This window comes from Eptatretus burgeri, chromosome 2 (genome assembly GCF_056783735.1).
Source record: "Eptatretus burgeri isolate ZD-2024b chromosome 2, Ebu_testis_v1, whole genome shotgun sequence".
In the NCBI taxonomy this organism is placed as follows: domain Eukaryota; kingdom Metazoa; phylum Chordata; class Myxini; order Myxiniformes; family Myxinidae; genus Eptatretus; species Eptatretus burgeri.
This window is the reverse complement of record NC_140962.1, coordinates 97583278-97604145: the sequence shown is the minus strand read 5'-3', so window position 1 is coordinate 97604145 and position 20868 is coordinate 97583278. Positions and strand designations below refer to the sequence as shown.

Genomic DNA, 20868 nt, shown 5'->3' with positions numbered 1-20868 from the left:
GCAACCCTGGTCGCCTCTTACGACACAGGGATATAGTACACCTATTTTAACCGGGTATACACCGGCCCAGTATACTGGTACTCATTTCACCGACCTCGGAAGGATGACAGGCTGAGTCAACCCCCTGGTGTATTTATTCAGTGGCCCAACGGGGCTTGAACTCAGGACCTTTTGGATCCCAAGCCGCTGCCCTAACCACTGCGCCAACACCAGGCTATATGTATGTATATATATATATATATATATATATATATATATATGTATATATATATGTATATATATATATGTATGTATATATGTATATGTATATATATATATGTATATATATATGTATGTATATATGTATATATATGTATATATATGTATATATATATGTATATATATATATGTATGTATATATGTATGTATATATATATATATATATATATATATATGTATATATGTATATATGTATATATGTATATATATATATATATATATATATATATATATATACATACATATATATATATATATATATATATATATATATATATACAGTAGACTAGGCGTAAGTCGTCACCATCGGGACCGAGAAAAAAGTGACGACTTAGAAATGTGACGACTTACGCAAATGCGAACATTCATGATGACTGTGGGGTGATGGATGAAGTCGCGTGTGGCCTGGACACGTATGTGTGAGAGCCGGCTATTGTACCTAAAGGAAAACACAATCCTCGGGGCATAGGTGGGGGTTCATTGGTGAGTTGGAAAGTGATCAAGCAAAGATGGAATTCATGAATCAGTTTATCAAAAGTAAAGATAATGAACAACTGTGAGACAACAACTTAGCCTGCTTATCACCATGATGGGATTGTCCAACGAACCCCATAGACTTTTCTGGCAGCATCTGCCAGAAAAGCCCAGTCTCATCAGCATTGTACACGTCCCGACGCTGATACCTTTCCAAGATGTCTTTCAATTTGCCATCCTTCCAGTCGTGCACCACTGCCAAATCCACGCTGCTTGATTCGCCGCACTTCTTGACCTTGCCGATTCCCAACCTCACTTTGAATCTGTCTATCCAGTGCATCGGCAAGGTCTCGGCATCATCATGCCCGAGGTCCGCAGCGAATTTACGTGCCTTCAGCAGCAACATTTCACCGTCCAACCGAATACTTGGCTGAGCCGACATTTGCCGAAACCAGATGATGAGCGCGTCATCGACATCTTCAAAGGACACACATTTCACGCGTTTCACACTTACCACCGGCCTCGTGATCTTCTCCACTTGTCCAAACATCGTGCCCTTATTCTTCAAGATATCGTTCAATGTCTGCCGTTTGATGTCCAACTTCTCAGCTATGGCTGTTTTCTTCATCAGTGGGTTTTCCTCGCAAAACTGGATAATGTCGTATTTTTCTTGGTAGGTTTTAGTTGTAAGCTTACGCTTAGTCGCCATTGTCCTGCCCGCAGTGCGATCAACGTGTGTACGCAGTTATAAATAGCCTATCACTGGCGGTGTAAACCAATGAGCGAGCATCACGATTCCATGAAATCGGGATTCTCACGAGGCAGTAGTTCCGTGTGACGAGTTAGGAGTGGTAATTTACTTGAGTTTCCATTACGTGGGAACGGACAACATCTGACAACTTAGACGAAGTGACGACTTAGAGATGACGACTTACAGAGGGATGACCCTTTATTCATAGGGACTGAACATGAGATAAATTCGGGACTTTTTGACGCTGCCGACTTAGGTGAAGTGACGAGTTACACGCTGCCGACTTACGCCTAGTCTACTGTATATCTATATCTGATCCCTGTGTCATAAGAGGCGACCAGGGTTGCGTCAGGCCCGGTGTAAAACATGTGCCAAATCACTGTGCGAATCATATGGATGACCCCTAACGGAAGCAGCCGAAAGAAGAAGAAGATATATATATATATATATATATATATATATATATATATATATATATATATATATATATATATATATATATATATATAGTTGCGGATTCGCGCCCGCCGGCGTGCGAACGGCCACGTAACTCGAATCGTGGAACGTCGCCCACCGGACGGACAATCCCGTCGTGACCCTCTCGGACTAACGCCGGGAACTAGTCACGGGTGGGCCTTTCGGCCTCACCACGATCGTGCCAATCGGCCCCCCGCGTGGGATAGGGTTGCTCGCCAAATTCGACCTACCTAAGTACCCACACGGAGGGTAGACCGGGCGATCGCACCTCGCCGCAGGTCGACTTCGGACACGGGCCACTTTAAGCGACCCGTTCCGTACTATCGGGATAACCGAGCGGTGTTATCGTCAACCCCGACGGTTCGATTAATTATCGGGCGTTTTAGCCCACGACCAACCCTTTACGTGCAGTAAGATGGAGATTCAATAAAAGAAAAGACGAAGCGAAACGGGAGAAACAGTTCAACATAAAGCACATTTATTTCGCGATGGCACACGGATAGCACACATATACAATTATACACCAAAAGCAAATGTAAAAGAAGAAGAAACACACAATAATGCACAAAAAGCAAATGTAAAAGCAAAACACAATGCAGATCTACCACCGACTACCGAGCACACGGCAACACTAATACAGTTTTACTTCACAGACGGCGCCGACAACACATATACTCAAAGCAAAAGAAAAAGGGACCACCCTCCACGATGAGGGTGGCAGACGGGCCTGGGGCCGAGACCGCGTCGAGCCTACCCGTCTGGTGATGAGCCGCAAAATGGCGGTGGCGCCCCGACTCCGCGGGCCTCGCTGGGACTGCCTGGTATGGGGTGGGAACGGGGCCCCCTTCTCGCACTATCTCAGCGCGGGGGGAAACAGGAGGGGGTTGTTGATGCTCGGGGGGGATGAGGATATCTCGCTGGTTCGGGTCCCGTGACGAGCGTCTCCACCGCGACCTCCGTCGCGTTATCGGCCTCTCCTCTCCGCAGCTCCCCGACTCTGACACGAGCACCCCCTCGACTGCCTTCGCCGCCGCCACCTCTCCAACTCTCCACAGCTCTGTCCAACTGCTTTCTCCGACTCTTCTCTTGACTGGCTCTTCCCAACTCAACTCGACTGACTTTCTTCCCAACTCAACTCCCGGCGAGCGAACGCGGCCCTTTTTAGCCCCCGTGGCTTCGCTCCTTCACCTTCGACCCTTTACCTCTGGCTGGCTCCCCATTGGACAGAGGAAAAGTGGGCGTGAATGCTTTTTGATCCATGAATCTGCATATAGCGATATTACTCCGACGCATCTGGAGGCGGGGCCAAATCGCCCCATGCTCGCTGATAGGACGGAACAGAAGTGGGCGTGAATAGTTTTTGATCCGATTTCTTCGGAAAGGCTGGTGTTTCTGCACCCGCTGCTCGGTGCGCGCCCTGCACGAGTCCAGTATCGGTGCCCACAAGCGGCGCGGGAATGGCGGTGATGCGATGGTTGCGAGAGCGAGATGTGACGGCAAGGGTCGTGGCTGTGGTTGTGAAGCGGCGTTGCGGTTGGTGGTTGTTGTGTGATGGCTGTTGAGACGTGGTTGGTGGTGGTAGTAATGGTAGTAATGGCGGCTGGTCCAAAATAAAGATAGTAAAAGAAAAACGGCTATCTAGAAGGGTCGCAGCCCGAATGAATGACATTTATTCCCTCTAAACAACGGGTTTGGGCCTAACTACACATATACTTACAGAGATATCTCACCTAAGGGACCTGAATGGTGGTTTGCGAATTTCGTCAACCACAACACTATATATGTGTGTATATGTTGGAGCAAGTGTATGTGATCTTGTATATATATCCACTTTTCACCCATTGGTGGACAGTTGACCTGACGACACTCACAATTTTAACCTGAAATACTTTACCGAAATCACCCAGAGAACCCAAACCCCCTTACCTCCGAGGACCCAAAAGACCATAAAAACCCAAAACACCACACAGACCCCAAATACCTAAAAGACCCCAAAGACCCAAAATAACTAAATGACCCTGAGGACCCAAAATACCGAAAAAACCCAAGAAATCCCAAGGACCCAAAAGACGTAAAATGCCCCAAAGACCCAAAAGACCCCAAAATACTTTGAAGCCCCAAAAACCGAACATCCAAATATCCAACAGACATCACTTTATGTTTCTCGAAGTGGAGGGGGGGGGGGGGAGAGGGTGTTGGCAACTGAAGTCGCATTTTACATGATGCAGAATTTCCATGGATCCCAGATAGTCCTGTTGGGTCTTCTCGGTATCTTGAGTTCTCTAGGTATTTTAGGTTCTCTTGGTCTTTTGGGCCCTCGTCTTTTGTGTTCTCTGGTCATTTGCATTCTCTGGGTTATTTGGGTCCTCTGAGCATGTGAGGTCTTTGGGGTCCTCAGGGTCTTTTCAGAACTCGGTGTGTTTTGGTTTCTCTGGGTCTTCAGGGTATTTTTGGATCTTCGGTGTCTTTTTGGTATTTAAAGATCTTCAGGGTCTTTGAGCCTTTGAGGTCTGGGGTCTTTTTGGTCTTTCAGGTATTTATGGTCTTTGGGGTGTTTTGGGTCTCTGAAGTCTTTGGTGTCTTTCAATGTCTTTGGGGTGTTTTGAGTCTTCGGAGTCTTTTAGGTATTTTGGGGTCTTTTGGTTATTTAAGGGTCTTTGGGGTATTTTGGGGTTTTTAGGTTTTTGGGGACTTTTCAGTCTTCACGGTCTTTTATGTAGTTTGGATCTTTGGGTTCTTATGGGTCTTCTGGGTCTTTTAGGTATTTTGAGTCTTTTGGGTGTTTAAGGGTCTTCAGGGTATTTTGGGTTCTCATGGTTGTTTTGGGTCTTCCGGGGGGGGGGGGTCTTTTGGTACCTCTGGCTACTTTAGTTGAAGCATTTCAGAAGACATTTGTGGGTGACGTCAGGTAAGCTGTCCAACCAATGGGTGCATTGCGGGTATACCACCAACATACATAAATAATCACAAACACTTGCTCCGTTATAAATACAGAAAGAAAGATAGGGTAAACCTGTCGTCACTGGTCTGTTCTGTGGTTGGCACGTGATAGCATTGGACCAATCCTGTTCGGTGATGTACCTTGAGCTGCATAGCAAATACTTGGCGGCCTTGGCTTCAATTTTAAACCCTCTAGTTTTTACTCATTCTCTCCTCATTGTGAACTCAAAGGTATCGCGATCCAGTCATGTATACAAAGGAAAGTATAGCTGAGTTTCGTGAACCGTTGATGCATTGTCTCGGACAAGATAACAAACACTGAGCTCCATTACAAGGATGACATTGATATATATTTTAAAATAATTTCCAGCACAAATTTCGTACAGCAGTTACAAGAGAGGGTCACAAAAATAACAGATTTCATTGTTTGCTCCACAATGCACTCCATCCGGATTCAAACACAGGTGAGAAAGCTCAAATACAAGTTTTCATACCTGTCGCCATTCTGTCAGCATTTATCTCACCCACTGGAGTACTTGAAGGATGATGATGTAACTTGATGTTAAGGTATGTCATGTATTGGAGAGTTACTGTTTCTTGTGGACTGTTCGGGCTCACGGGTGCGGATCAAACGCGTGCCCATCCCTGTCTTCTGTGACGTGTTCCGTTCCCAAGCAGCAAGCTAGCTGTTCCTTTGCAACCGTGAACAATAGGGTGCTTGCTTGAGTGCTTAAGCCACTTGGTTAAGCACTCCACAAGAAACTTGACAACTGAACACATTCCTGAACAAGATTGTATTTTTCTGAAGCCTTGAGATGTCCCGAGCATGAATTGGGAACCTTTTTTAAGGAAGTACCATAAAAATGGGAATCGTGGCTCTGTGTAGAACGTGAATTCCAAACCAGAGAAACCAGCTTTTTCGGAATCTCAAAATCATTGAAAACCCACATATTGTTCATCAAATTTATTTGTTAGGGTTAGGGTCTCAAGCTCGAGGAAAATAAAACAGAGATGGAGAGGAACACGCCACACGGCGTGTAAAAACAAAGTTTATTAATGTATTGCTGGGTTGAAGGAGATATGTAAGCAAAGACCCTTTCAACCTTTGGGTTCAATCGACCAGATAGAAACGTGCAAACTTATCCCTGATGTCATCACAGAGAATAGTGGACATCACATAGAATGTTACCAGAGGTTTAGTATTTGTCAGTTAAAAGCTCCATGTGGTAAATTTAAATACTTGTAAATGCATGGAAATGAATGATTAAAATTGACGGTGACATGTTGTGAGTTTTGTGGAGCACGGATTTGTAAATTATAACATAAACTGTTTGATGTAATGAAATAATTTCAACTCCAGATGGTGGGATTGTTCTGTAAACTGTCTGGTGAGATTCAGGAAGGTGCTGGAATGTTCTCAGACAAAACTTACAGATTGGACTGGAATCGCATTTCCTGGAAGACATGGGATTATTCTGTGTTACAATATAAACCCTCGAGAGCGACGTGTAGAGAGGGTGATATGTGATGAGCTGTGTGTTTCCATCGTCCCGTCCTCCATTTAACTCTGAGTGAGGCCTAAGTCACATTTGTCACGGTGGCCGTAGGGTCTACAAAATCTATGGCCACTAGCAATTGTAGGGCGGCCGCAGTATTTCCACGGTCACACAATGTAGCAGTCACATATGTTTTTATTTTTCGGGGAGCCGCACGGCGTATTTAGGCCTAAGTCACATTGGTCACGGCAGCCGTGGGGTCTCCAAAATCTACGGCCACTAGCAATTATACGGCGGCCGCAGTATTTCCACGGTCACACAATGTAGCAGTCACATATGTTTTTATTTTTCGGGGAGCCGCACGGCGTATTTATAAATTGTGGAGACCGAAAACGTGGGGGTGCCGTACGGTCTTTGATTTGATGTCGCACGGTGACCTCAGGGCGTCCCTGCAGTGGCCATATAATTTTCAAGGCAGACGCAAGGCGACTGCAAGGGGGAGCCTAAGGCGAACGTGCGGCCAGACGGATGGTAACGAGTGGGTTGTTTTTTTTTTTTTGTTTTTTTTACCAGTTCTCTTTTTTTCAGCTTGTCGAATTGCTACGGCCAACGTAGAAATGAAAAAAGTTATAACTCCACGCTATAATTCCACGGCGACCCCTACGGCCTGTAAAATATAACCATACGGCTTAGTGCCACCCTGAGGCCACCTCAGAAACTCTGCGGCCGCCACACGTTTCTGTCAATTCAGGGGGGGGGGGGTACGGCCGCCGTATCCTCGCCGTTGAGCAAATGTGACTTAGGCCTGAACGAGGTGTTCATGTCCAGAGCGGTTGTTAACATGTGGAGCCAATCATAATCAGGTTGATTAAAACTCATTATGATTGTGTATCGGGAAAGATTTCTTTTGATCTCTTTAATTATCTGGACGAGCCTTTGTACAAGAGGACACGGTGATGGGAATCGAAGGATCGACAGACCCGAAGGATGAGGTGAACACACGTGAGTTGTGCCGGCAGGACTGGGACACTGGAGGGCGCAAATAACTCAAAGCGGGAATCAGAGTTGGACATTGCATGTTATGGTGAACTTCCCATTCACTGCTTGTATATATATGTATATATATATATATATATATATATATATATATATATATATATATATATATATATATATATATATATATATATATATATATATATATATATATATATATATATATATATAATAAAATGACCGTTTTTACAGCCATTTTTCCCTGCTGTGCAGGGGTTTGGCTTTTTGTGAGGCAATGTTTTATGGCCGGATGCCCTTCCTGACGCCAACCCTGGTCGCCTCTTACGACACACAGGGATATGGTACACCTATTCTAACCGGGGCATACACCGGGACCAGTACACTGGCACTCATTTCGCCGACCTCGGAAGGATGACAGGCTGAGTCAACCCCCTGGTGTTAATTCAGCAGCCAACGGGGCTTGAACTCAGGACACTGGGATCCCAAGCCGCCACCCTAACCACTAAGCCAACACCAGGCTTTTATATATATATATATATATATATATATATATATATATATATATATATATATATATATATATATATATATACATACATACATACATACATACATACATACATATACATATATATTTCTCTTTCCCTCTGTATCTCTCACTCTCTCTCTGTCCCTCCCCAGCTGCTGTCGCACGAATGTAATCACCAAGCATTGCTGTGTGAAGGTTCTCATGGTGTGTTGTTTGTGATGGTGCTACCTTCCATCCCCCCCTCTCTCTCTCTCTCTCTGTTATTTTGTTCCTCTCCATCTCTGTTTTATTTTCCTCGAGTTTGAGTGTGAGAGAGGAGAGCACACTCGGTTCCACGGTGCTTGTTGCTTCGAGTTATCAGTTGCTCCGAGTTTCCCATGCCTCGTGTCATGGCGAAGGACATCTTTGTTTCTTTCACATTTCTGGCTTTGCTTTCTTTGCAATTCTCTTTATTCATGCTAATTCTTGCTTTTTCTACCCTTTTATCTTTAACTCGCTATTCCTCTCTTTCATTATCAATCTCACCAAGGAGAAGTGAATTCTTGCAGAATTTTTTTTCTGCAAGTCTCACTTGGCTGTGGCTGGATAGGTTTGAGGGTCATGGAGTAGCGGCTGAAACATGAATCATATCGAGGTTCCTCCATATTTGCTGACGACTCCATATTTGCTCTTTACTTCTTCAGGTTCCTTCTTGGTCTTACGTTTCATTAAAAAATTCCAGTGGCCAGATCCGGATCTTCACCAAAATCTAATCAGTTCGTCCTTGTTAGACACCCAACTTGTCCACCAAACTTCATCCAGATCCGTCCACAACTTTTTGAGATATCCTGTACACAAACAAACAGGGGTGAAAACAGAACCTCCTCCACCTCCAGCGGCAGAGGTAATAAACTTTAATATGATGACTTTGGAAACAATATGTGGGTTTTTAATGATTTTGAGATTCCTAAAAAGCATGTTTACTCTTGTTTGGAATTCACGTTTGACGCAGACCCACGATTCTCACTTTTATGGTACTTACCTGAAAAAGGTTCCCAATTCATGCTCGGGACATCTCAAGGCTTCAGAAATATACAATCTTGTCAGTTATGGGAGGGGGTGCACCTGAACCCTACCTGGTCCACGGCCGAGAAGCATCTCTCTTCACCACTTGCTCCGCTTGCCGAGCGGGTTTGGCGAGTGGCTTGCAAAGCGGTTGATATGGAGCGGCTGGCTTGGAATGAGATTAAAAACCGTTTGCCAATGGAACACACCACTGCAAGGAATTGGATGGCTCTTCCATACGATTTGAAATTGGAGGGAATGAAATCAGGAGGAAACTGCCTACAGCTTTCTCCATTGATCTATAATTGGGCTTTTCCACAGATCAAATTTGAATAGGGAATGAAATGTGGAAGGAATGATATTTGGAGCTGAATTAAATTGAGGGAACCATATCTGGAAGGAAAGAAATTAGAGGGAATGGAATCTCGAGGAATTGCAACTGGGAGGAAACGAAATCTGTTGGGATTACGAAATGAAGAGGGAACTGCGTCGCTTTCTCCACATGTGAAATGTGAAGGAATAGACTGGTTAGAAATTCAGAAAATGTGCTTCTTTCCAATTCAAGAAGCATTTTTGGGGAAAAGCAGGCAAATCACTTTTGCTAGGGTAGTTTTTCACGCTGAACACGAATCTGTTGTTTGCCGAGCCCAAAAATGCCTAATAAGGTCACTAATTAAGGTCAAAGGTCAATGAGTGCAAACTTCAAAATTTTTCAAAAAATGCTTATTTTGACATCCTCTATCCATATGTGTAACTTATTTTGTGATATTTTGTAAGGTAAAGCTATAACAGGTCATCAAAATTGTAGAATTAAAGGAAATTGTTAAGGAAAAATTACACACTTTTGCAAATATCTCTGTAACGGTGCGACTTTTAGTTTCGTGTGGAGGTATACATTTTGCTTGCATTTTTTACTCCTACGTCTACAGTAAGGAAGGGTTTTCTGCTTCTGCTGATGGTATGATATCCTATGGTGAATAAGACAGATGTGTTAATGACCTAATCTGCATATGAAGCATATAGGTCAAAGGTTAATGAGTATGAAAGGCGATTGTTACATTTTGCCTCAGAGCTACTGGTAATTTTGCCCCTTGGCTTCTCCAAGTCCACTCCACTTGACAGTGTTGCCATCTATGTGAAGTCAGCTACATTTCACACCAGCCATGCTTGACATTCCATCTCCATTCAAACAGGGTGTTCTTGAAGTAGCCCTAAATGAAGAATGAATCTAATAGCCTAGCCATCTAGTTAGTGCCTTAGGCATTACAAGAACAGGTAGGGATCCTCTTCAAGTTTTATCAAACATGAATATGAATGAAAATGAAAGTGAAAGTGACAGTAAATGAATCCATGGCCAGACATGCTTGACATCATATACACCCACAGATGCACAGGTTGTGGGCCAAGAGCGAGTGATGAGTGCATCTACTGCTATGCTGTTGATTAGACTGCTGTCTGTACTAAATCTGAAGCCAGAGCGGGAGCCAGGGCAAGCACCAGCTATCTTTGCAGTACGGGGGGGGGGGGGGAGATTTCATGATCTGAACATGCATGCCTGGAGCTTAGTCGGGTTTTTGTTTCTCTCCCTAGGCAACTATGGAACCTATTGCAAGCTTCAAGCGACAGCATGAGGATGTGACGTTTGAACATTGTATCATATGCCAGGAAAGCAGCCGGGCTAAAGACACGGTTTTCAACCAGACAGACCAAGGCATTGCTTCCATCAGAGAGGCGACTGAGCTCCGATTAAACTGAGGCACTGTGAATTTCGGCCAGCTGTGGACAGGTTTTCATCGCTCTTTGTGGAGCCTCAAGACAGTATCCCCAAACTTAAATGGCACAAACTATGTTACTCAGCATACACACATAAGGGGAAAATAAATGCGAAGCTAGAAAAGGAGCAATCAAAAGATCTGGCAAAAGCGCAAGATAATGAAAGAAAGGGTGTTTCAGTTGAAGGATGCCGGTTTTTACGCAGTAGTGCTCCTAAGGTGGACTGGACTTTGTGTATGTTCTGCCAAAAATTCGATAGGAAGCAGAAGACAAGTCGTGTCACAACCTTCGACGTGAGTGACGACATCATAGCAAAAGCTCAATTTGTACATGAGATCTTAGTCCGAACTGCAACTGAGAATGATTTGATCTCTGCTGAAGCATTTTATCATACTAACTGCCTGAAAAAGTTATATAGGGATGTAAAAAGGGCAGAAGCCGTGAGCAAAGCAGCTGACATGGCCATGTCATGGTTGTGTCAAGAACTGCATCACTCTGCTGAGAAAGGACACGTGTATGAACTGTCAGCAGTATTCGAGAGGTACAAAGAACTAACCAGTGAGTGCGACTGCACGATTCCTGCATCGTATGTTAGTAGACTGGGCACTTTCAAAGAAACTTTGTCAAAGTACATTGGGGATACTTATGAATTTCTTGTGCCAAGAAATTTAGCTATTTCAGAAGGGCAAACTCTGCTTCTTCTCAGACAGTTCAGTCACATACCCCTTTCAGAAATGGTGTGTGGTCAGAACAGTGCAGAAAATATTCCCGTATTTAGACAACAGGATGATGATTTTCTATCTTTAGTGCATGTTGCTCTTAAACTCCGCAGTGATATCATGTCACATCCTGCATTCGAGGGCTGTGATGTCAGTGAAGAAGCAGAGTTGGCAAGCATACCGCCATCTGTTCACATGTTTGTCAATATCTTGCTTGGTGGCCAAAGTGGTGTTGATGCTGAGTTTGATGAATGTGAAACGTCTGAAATTAGTTGGGTGAAGAAAACAAGGGTCCTTGGCATTGGGCAAGATATGGTCTATGGTGTTTGTGGAGACAAGAAAGCACCGCCTAAACATGTTGGAATGGGTATGACACTGCACCAATCAACTCGGTCAAATAAATTGGTTGAGCTATTCCATAATGCTGGGCACATAATCAGCTACAACCGGGTTCTAAAGTATGACACATCAATGGCTGAAAACACTCTGAAAGCGCTTGATCCACAAACTCGGGCGGTGGTACCCAGCAACTTGGTCTCGAAGATTTGTGTATTTTTCCGGTGACAATATTGATATCGATGACTCAACCCTCGATGGCAAGAATACATTTCACGCGACACAGTTTGCTGCCTGGCAGAGGGGGCCACCTGCTGAAAGTGGTCTTAGAGACATCAAACCATCCAATACATCAACTTTGGATATCCCACCTTCAGTTGAAAAGATTCATGAGGTGTTTATCAACAAGGACACCCTCATTCCTGATTTCGATGGGGTTGAAACAGGATGGTTTCTGAGGGAGAAAGATACTCCCAGTGCTCTACAAGACAGTGTAGATTGGGACATGACATTCTTAACATCTCGGCAAGGAGAGGACGAAAAAGGTTCCTGGACCACGTTCAATCAGTTGCACAGCACAAGGTCAGAGATAGCCAAAACTACCATTGGATATATGCCAATCATACTAGCCCCAGCTCATGAACTTTCAACTTTGAACACCATGGTACGAAGGGCATTACATGTCGCAAGGGCTCTAGGAAACCGCTACGCTGTGATCACAGTTGATCAGGCATTGTACCCCCAACTGATGGAGCTAAAATGGTCAGTGTCTGACTTCAGAGATACCCTAATTCCAAGATTAGTTGGGTTACATATCACTATGAACTTTTTGAAAGTGATAGGGCAACACACAGAAGATTCTGGAATACTTGAACTGTGGGTTGAAAGTGGTTTACTTGGACCAAATTCGGCTGAGAAGGCTAAAGATGGAAAATCATATGCAAAGGCAATGAGGGCGCACAAATTAACTTGGCAAGCGCAGTGGCAAATCTTGATGCCGCAATTCAAAACTGACCTTCATAAACAATATCCCAAAACTTGCCAAACCCTGGAGGATGCACTAGCCAGCAAAGACTTCGATAGCTTACTTGGCATTGTGGGTTCTGAGACCTTTCGGCAGCACCTCACAGTCTTCGTTGAAAATCGACAGAGTGATCCAAACTTCAGGTTTTGGTGGGATTACTTGAGGATGGTAACTGTATTGCTTGCTTTCGTTCGGGCACAGAGAGCAGGGTTGTGGACGCTACATTTGGAATCGTTCCGAGAAATGTTGCCATTCTTCTTCCGATATGAACACGTGAATTACGCAAGATGGGGCTGTGTTTACCTGTCACAGATGCATCAGCTCCCACCAGAAGTGGAGGAAGAGTTCCGCCTTGGTCACTTTGTTGTGAAAGGATCGGACCAAAGTTTCAACCAAGTCGATCCGGATCAAAGCCTGGAATGGCTCAATGGAATTAGGAAAAGAGTAGTGGAATCATTGGAATAACCAAAACCAATTCAGCCCTGGCAAGATGGACGCTCTCATACAACCACAGGATGCGCATTTCAATGCAGACGTATGAAATGATGAACGTTGGAGTGGACACTGGGTACACCCCTAATGAAGCCACCTCTTCCCGCACTAAACGTGACAACTACGATGAGGAACGAATCCTTCAAACTCTCTTGCGATTCAAAGTATTTGCTGAAGAATCTACTGGTCGACCAAACAAGTTCCTTATCTGCGCAACAAAAGATGTTGCGATTTCTGAAATAGAAGAGTCGCTGCTGAATGCTGAAACGCTTGGGCAACAGAAGTTGGAGAGTTTCGTCAAAGAGAGACTTGTGTCATCCACCAACTTGTTCTGTTCTGCACTTCAAAAGGTGAAGGCTCCAACCTTTGCAACACTCTACGATGTTGCTACAAAGACGCCAAGTGGGAAGACAGAAAGCACAAAAGCAGACAGAAACTTCTTGCAGAGACTAATTTCAGCCTACAGAGCTGGAAGACCGGTAGACCTGGCGAGAATACTGAACCATGAGTTAATGAACGTGCCAATTAGCATTGCTGAAACGTCTGGTGAACTTCGATCTGGCATTAAAGCCAACTTATTTGACATTCTTATCCAAAGTGTAACCTGCCCCACAGAAATCTCTAATGATGAGCCTTCTTGCTTGATCATTGATGGACAAGCTGCAGTCATGTCACTTGGAAAGCCAAGCAAGGCAAATACTTTTGGTGACTATGCAGATGAATTCGTGAAGTTCATTTTCCGGCAAGGCCAGGCTTACAGCCGAATTGACGCTACCTTCGATCGGTACAGAGATATTTCCATCAAAGTTGGAACTTGGACCAAACGTACAAAGAAGTCAAGGCCAGTTCGGCGTCTGATTGAAGATAGGGACGTACCACTCCCCAACAAATGGCCGGACTTTCTTGCATCAACTGAAAACAAGACAGAGCTTGCTCAGTTCCTGTCAAATGCTCTCATAGCCGTGGCACCCCCTGAAAAAGTGGTTGTCGTTGATGGAGGTTTTGCTTCTGAAACAGAAGTCCAGAGTTCAGACCCTGCAATGGACACAACATTGCTCGAGAGCAATCATGAGGAGGTGGGTTCTAGAATGATTCTACACTGCCTTCAAACAGATGCACCGAACATTGTGGTCGTAACTCGTGACACAGATGTCTTGGTGTTGTTGGTCGCCAACTTCGGTAGAATGTCTTGCACGAGGCTTTGGATGAAAGCGGGAACAATGAAGAAACCGAAGTATGTTCCTGTGCATGACGTAAGGAGGGAACTTGGACTTGCCGATCATGTCTATGAGATACTACCTGCATTTCACAGTGTAAGAGGATGCGACACGGTGTCCTTTTTCTCAGGACACTCAAAGAGAACAGAGTGGGATATCTTCCTTGAACACAACAGTCTTCTCAAAGATCTTGGCAAGTTTCCGACACCCTCAAAACAGGTCACAGAAGATGCTGAAAAGTTCATTCGCCACATCTACAAGGCACCATCTGAGAACTGTAATCAAGCCCGGATTAAGCTTTTCAGCAAATGTCATGCAACAGAGACCCTCCCTCCTTCTAGTGACGCTGCAAAATTCCACATAGAACGAGCAAACTACCAAGGTTTCATTTGGAGAGAAGCTCATAACCCAATGCCATCCCTGCCACCACCAACAGAATGTGGATGGAGACTCGTGGATGGTAAATTGTCACCAGTTCTTAAAACTTTGCCTCCAATTCCAAAGGGATGCAGAGAACTTGTGCAGTGTAGTTGCACAAAAGGTTGCAGTACTAATAGTTGCTCCTGTCGGAAGTGGGGGAGCCAGTTGTGCACTGATGCCTGCAAGTGCAATGTCGCAGAAATACGCAATGTCGGAATGTCCCAATGTCGAAACAGGGCGAAGTAAAGTAGACATTAGCAGGTCGGGGTTGGGGGTGGGGGTGGGGGTGGAGTGGGTGGAGGGTGTCGTGCCACAGTGAACAAGCTCTTCTCCTTGCCCCCAATTGGTCAGACAGATTGCAGTAGGATCTGATTGAGAGATAAGAACACATGATTGACTGTCAGAACAGTTGTTTGCGTCACAAGTTTACTTTGCACCTGGTGACCTTTAACCTTAATTAGGAGGCTAATTAGTCAAATTGTGAAATTCAAAATTGAGAATAATCTTGCTAAGGAATTACGTATGGATAGGAGTCAGTCAAACCATTTCACTTGTGGCATTAAATCATATAAATGAAAGTGAAATGAAACAGTATGTTAGAAAAACTAAAAGTTGCTCTAGTACGGAGATATTAACAAAATAGCATTATTTTTCCTTCACATTTTCCTTTTTTTCTCACATTTTGAAAACCTGTATGAACCCTACGATACAAAATATTGTAAAATAAGTTACATATCTGGATAGAGGATGTCAAATAAAACACTTTTTGAAAATTTTTGAAGTTTGTACTCATTGACCTTTGACCTTAATTAGTGACCTTATTAGGCATTTTTGGGCTCGGAAAACAAGATTCGTGTTCAGCGTGAAAAACTACCCCAGAAAAAGTGGTTTGCCTGCTTTTCCTCAAAAATGCTTCTTGAATTCATATTTCCCAGAAATATAACCAGTCCAGAATGAAACTTAGAAGGAATCATATTTGGAGGTGAACGTCATCTGGAGGGAATTGCGTGGCTTCCTCTCCACTAGATGGAATAGGAGGGAGAAAAAAAATCTGTGGGGCATTTTGTTTTTTGTACGCATTGTCGAGGCTCGTTTAAGAGCTAACACACAACATAGAACAAGGGGGGGGGGCATGAGACAAGAGGGGCAGGAGAGGGAAGAACAAAACAGTGTGGATCAGACATTCGGAGACCTATGGAAGGGAGAGGGGTGGGGTGGGGTATGCAGGGCAAACAAGATGGACACCACAGGGAACTTTTGGGAAGGAAGGCTGGGAATTTGAAGGAGGTGGGTTTGGGGTGGATTAACGGGGGTAGAAAAGATCATGGTTTTGGATGGGGGAAGATAAGAGGTGGTGGGGAACAGCTGTTTTGAATACCTGGAGGGAAGTGTGTGATTGAAGAGAGTGTGGGAGTTTATTTGAAAGGCAGGAAAAAAGAGGAATGAAAGAGTGAAGGTTAGCAATTTAAATGAAGACTTGTAAGTAATCTGTAAAGAATGAAATTAAATATGAAAGTGATTTAAATCTGGAGGGAATGAATTATCGGTTTTCTCCACAGACGAAGCAGTTGAGATTGAAATATGTCGGGAACTAAATTAAGAAGTGATGTAAATTTTTAAGGAATAAAGTAAGAAGGTGTTTGAAATCTGGAGGGAATGAAATCTGAAGGGAATGATTTTCTCCATAGATTCAAAATGGAGGTAATTTCACTCTCTTCGTGTCACTGCTGCCAAAAACAGGGCAACCTAAGTCGCAATGACGTGTCACTGAACACCGCTTCATCTTGCGTGAATTGGTACTTGTGTTTCGTATATTTTATTCTCTTCCTTTCATATGTTGATGCATTTAACGTTTGTAATCATCTCCAGGGTTGCTTTAAATATGTAGGATTTGACGAACAAAGCTCGTATAATTCATATACAGCATTGAATAGGGTTAACAGGATGTCAGGTCAGGTCAGGCAAGGCCGGATTTACCATGTGGGGGGCCCCGAAATGTGGGGGGGCCCTGGGGCCATGGCCCCACCTGGCCATCCCTAAATCCGGTAGTGAGGTCAGGTATGGGAGCATGTGCTGGAGGAGCGCGTCGCAGCGTTCACTTTCCGCCGGTACTTCAGGGGCTTCCATCTGGCCATCGCCCAGGCAGATACCTGGCCCATCCCCATCTCCTTGAGATGCTTATCGACCTGCTGAAACCACGAGGCACGTGGTCAGCCCATTGGCCTCCTCCACTCACGAGGCTCCCTTGGTGAGAGAACCTGGTGAGCAGGATCAGCGTCAGGATAAGGAGCCCCACGTCCACACAGCCATAGCTGACGCTCACGGACTATGCAGGTAACAAATCTCATTTGAGTCTCTCAGCAACCGGTCGTTGGACATAAAGTCCGACCAGCGATACCAATGATTCTCCGAAGAGACCTGGTACCAAAGGAATGAAGTCTCCATCTCAGAATCCTGGTCAGAGACCAAGTCTCACATCTGAAAAGCAAGACTGGAAGCACCAAGGACCTGAAGACTCGGACTTTCATCCTCCTGCACAGGTACCGACAGCACCACACTCCATGATCCAGTGAATCTATGACTCTCCAGGCCCAACTCAGACGTCTATTGAACTCTGACTCACAGCCAGCAGAGACATGAATATCACTGCCAAGGAAAGTGAATCTCTCCACTACCTCAACATCCTCACCACAAACAGGCACAGACAGGACAGCAGCATCCAAGATGTAATTGAAAGCCTGGATCTTAGCTTTGGCACAGGAAACCCATAATCCAGGCGGCTCTGACTCCTCATTCAGTACCTCGAGGGGCCCTAAAAGGATATCCAGACTCTCAGGAAAGATGACTGCATCCTCGGTGAAATCAAGGTCAGAAATCTTGACATTCCCAAACGATGCACCGCAGCTTGATCTCCTCGACATCCTCCCCAGAATCCAGTTCACACAAGCACTGCAAAGTGTGGGGGCCGACACACACCCCTGATGAACTCCAGTAACAAGTGGAAATAAGTGGGAGATGGTATCAACACATCTCACAGTACTCTCAGCACCAGAGTGTAGTTCAGACATCAGAATGATCCGTTTTGGTGGCACCCGACGAAGACTGAGAATCCTCCAAATGACATCCCGATTCACTGAATCAAACTTTGCAGAGATCAACTTTGGCTGCAAGCAGCCCCTTGCCAAAACACTGGTCTGCATTCGGTGAGGACCCGAAGAGCAAGGATCGGGTCAATCGTTGACCTCTGGTGAAAAGCCTTTGATCTGCTGAAGCAGATGGTTGTGAACCCTGTCAAGAATTATCCGAGCAAATTCATTGCCTGGCACTGAGAGCAGTGTCACCCCTTGGTAGTTGTTGCAGTTCTGGCGATTACCCTTCCCTTTCCAGAGAGGGTCAACAAGGCCCCACTTGCATTCAGTTGGGATGATGCCCATGTTCCAGGCAGAGCAAAGAACTGCATGCAATGACATGAGTACAGCATTTCCAGCAGCCTTGACAAATTCAGTGGGGATGCCATATATCCCACCAGTGTTACCCCATTTCATCCAGTTCACCGCAGCATGTGTTTCCACAAACAAATGTGGTTTGCAGTTCATTGGAGGGTCAGCAATAGGGACAGTAACACCCCTGACATCCAACATGACAGCTGGTGGATCAGCCTGGTCAGGTCAGGTCAGGTATGGGAGCATGTGCCAGAACAGCATGTCGCTGCGTCCACTTTCCGCCGGTACTCCAGGGGCCTCCGTCTGGCCATCCCCCAGGCAGATGCCAGGCCCATCCCCATCTCCTTGAGATGATGGTCAACCTGTTGCAAGCATGAGGAACGTGGTCGACCCACTGGCCTCCTCCACTCATGAGACTCCCTCGCTGAGAGAATCTGGTGAGCAGGATCAGAGTCAGGAAAACGAGCCACATGTCCATACAGCCGCAACTGACTCTCACGGACTATGCAGGTAACAAATCTCATCCGAGTCTCTCTCAGCAACCACTCGTTGGACACAAAATCCGACCAGCGATAGCCAAGGATTCTCCGAAGAGACCTGGTACCAAAGGAATTAAGTCTCCGTCTCAGATCCTTGGTCAGAGTCCAAGTCTCGCACCCATAGAGCAAGACTGGAAGTACCAAGGACCTGAAGACTCGGACTTTCGTCCTCCCGCACAGGTACCGGCAGCGCCACACCCCATGATCCAGTGAATCCATGACTCCCCAGGCCCGACCCAGACGTCTATTGACCTCTGACTCGCAGCCAGCAGAGACATGAATATCACTGCCAAGGTAAGTGAATCTCTCCACGACCTCAACATCCTCACCACAAACAGACACAGACAGGACAGCAGCATCCAAGATGTCACCGAAAGCCTGGATCTTAGTTTTGACCCAAGAAACCCGTAATCCCAACGGCTCCGACTCCTCATTCAGCACCTCGAGGGCCCCCAAGAGGATGTCTAAAGTCTCCGCAAAGATGACTGCATCATCTGCAAAGTCAAGGTCCGAGATCTTGACATTCCCAAATGACGCACCGCAACTTGATCTCTCCGACATCCTCCTTAGAATCCAGTCCATACAAGTGCTGAAAAGTGTGGGGGCAAGTACACATCCCTGACGAACTCCAGTAACAACTGGAAATAAGTCAGAGATGGTACCACCACACTTCACAGCACTCTCAGTACCAGAGTAGAGTTCAGACATCAGATCGATCAGTTTTGGTGGCACCCCACGAAGACCAAGAATCCTCCAGAGGACATCCCGATTCACTGAATCGAACACTTTACAGAGATCAACATAGGCTGCAAGCAGCCCCTGCCGAAACTCTCGTCTGCGTTCGGTGAGGACACGGAGTGCAAGGATACGGTAAATCGTTGACCTCTTTGGTGTAAAGCCTGACTGCTCTGGACACTGGAGCTCAAGCAGATGGTGGCGAACCCTATCGAGAATTATCCGAACAAAGACCTTGCCCGGCACTGAGAGCAGCGTCACCCCTCGGTAGTTGTTGCAGTCTTGGCGATCACCCTTCCCTTTCCAGTGAGGGACAACAAGGCCCCTCTTCCAGTCAGTTGGGATGATGCCTGTGTTCCAGGCAGAGCACAAAACTGCATGCAACGACGCGAGTGCAGCATTTCCACCAGCCTTGAGAAGTTCGACATGGATGCCACAGATCCCTGGAGCTTTGCCCCGTTTCAACTGGTTCACCGCAGCCCGTGTTTCCACAAGCGTAGGTGGACCACAGTCGATTTGAGGGTCAGCAACAGGGATTGTAACACCCTTGACGTCTAACTCGACAGTTGGGGGATCAGCCTGGTACAACCGCTCAAAGTAACCGGCCCAGCGAGCCTTCACTTCAGACTCCTCCGTCAAGAGCCTACCACTCTCTGCTCGAACTGTAGTGCTCCGAGGGATGGGCTTGGATGAATGTAATGCGCGAATTCCCCTGTAAGCGGGACGAGAATCACCTGTCCACAGGTGATGCTCTACCCCCTCACAGATTCCTCGCACATAGGCCTCCTTGTCCACCCTCAGTGCACGTACAGTTTTACGCCTCAGCTCCCTGAACAACTCAGCTCTGCCATTCAGCCTGGCCCTGCGACTCTGGTCAATGGTATCCAGTGTCCCTTGAGAGACAAAATTCTTCTTTGCCCTGCGGTGAGCTCCAAGGCATCCACCGGCAACATCAAGGACGGTGGTCTTGAAGGCACTCCACAACTCTTCAGGACCCCCCAAAGCACCCAGACCCCCCAAGTGTCCACTCAGCCTGTACGCAAACTTCTCAGCTACTCTCTCATCCCTGAGCTTGGCAACATCCAGCCTCGGCTGGGATGGTACCATTCTCCAGGATTTAAGGTGCAGCTTTAGAGTTGCTACAACAAGCCTGTGGTCAGTATTGAGGAACTGAGCACTCCGGT

At 45.7% G+C, this 20868-nt stretch overlaps 1 long non-coding RNA gene and 1 pseudogene across 1 annotated transcript in view; both read left to right on the top strand.

Annotated features, from left to right (window-relative positions):
• The window catches only part of LOC147032641 (uncharacterized), a 451936-nt gene that overhangs the window by 365593 nt on the left and 65475 nt on the right, over nt 1-20868 (top strand). The window lies entirely within an intron of this gene.
• LOC147032642 (uncharacterized) lies at nt 10583-15213 on the top strand (annotated as a pseudogene).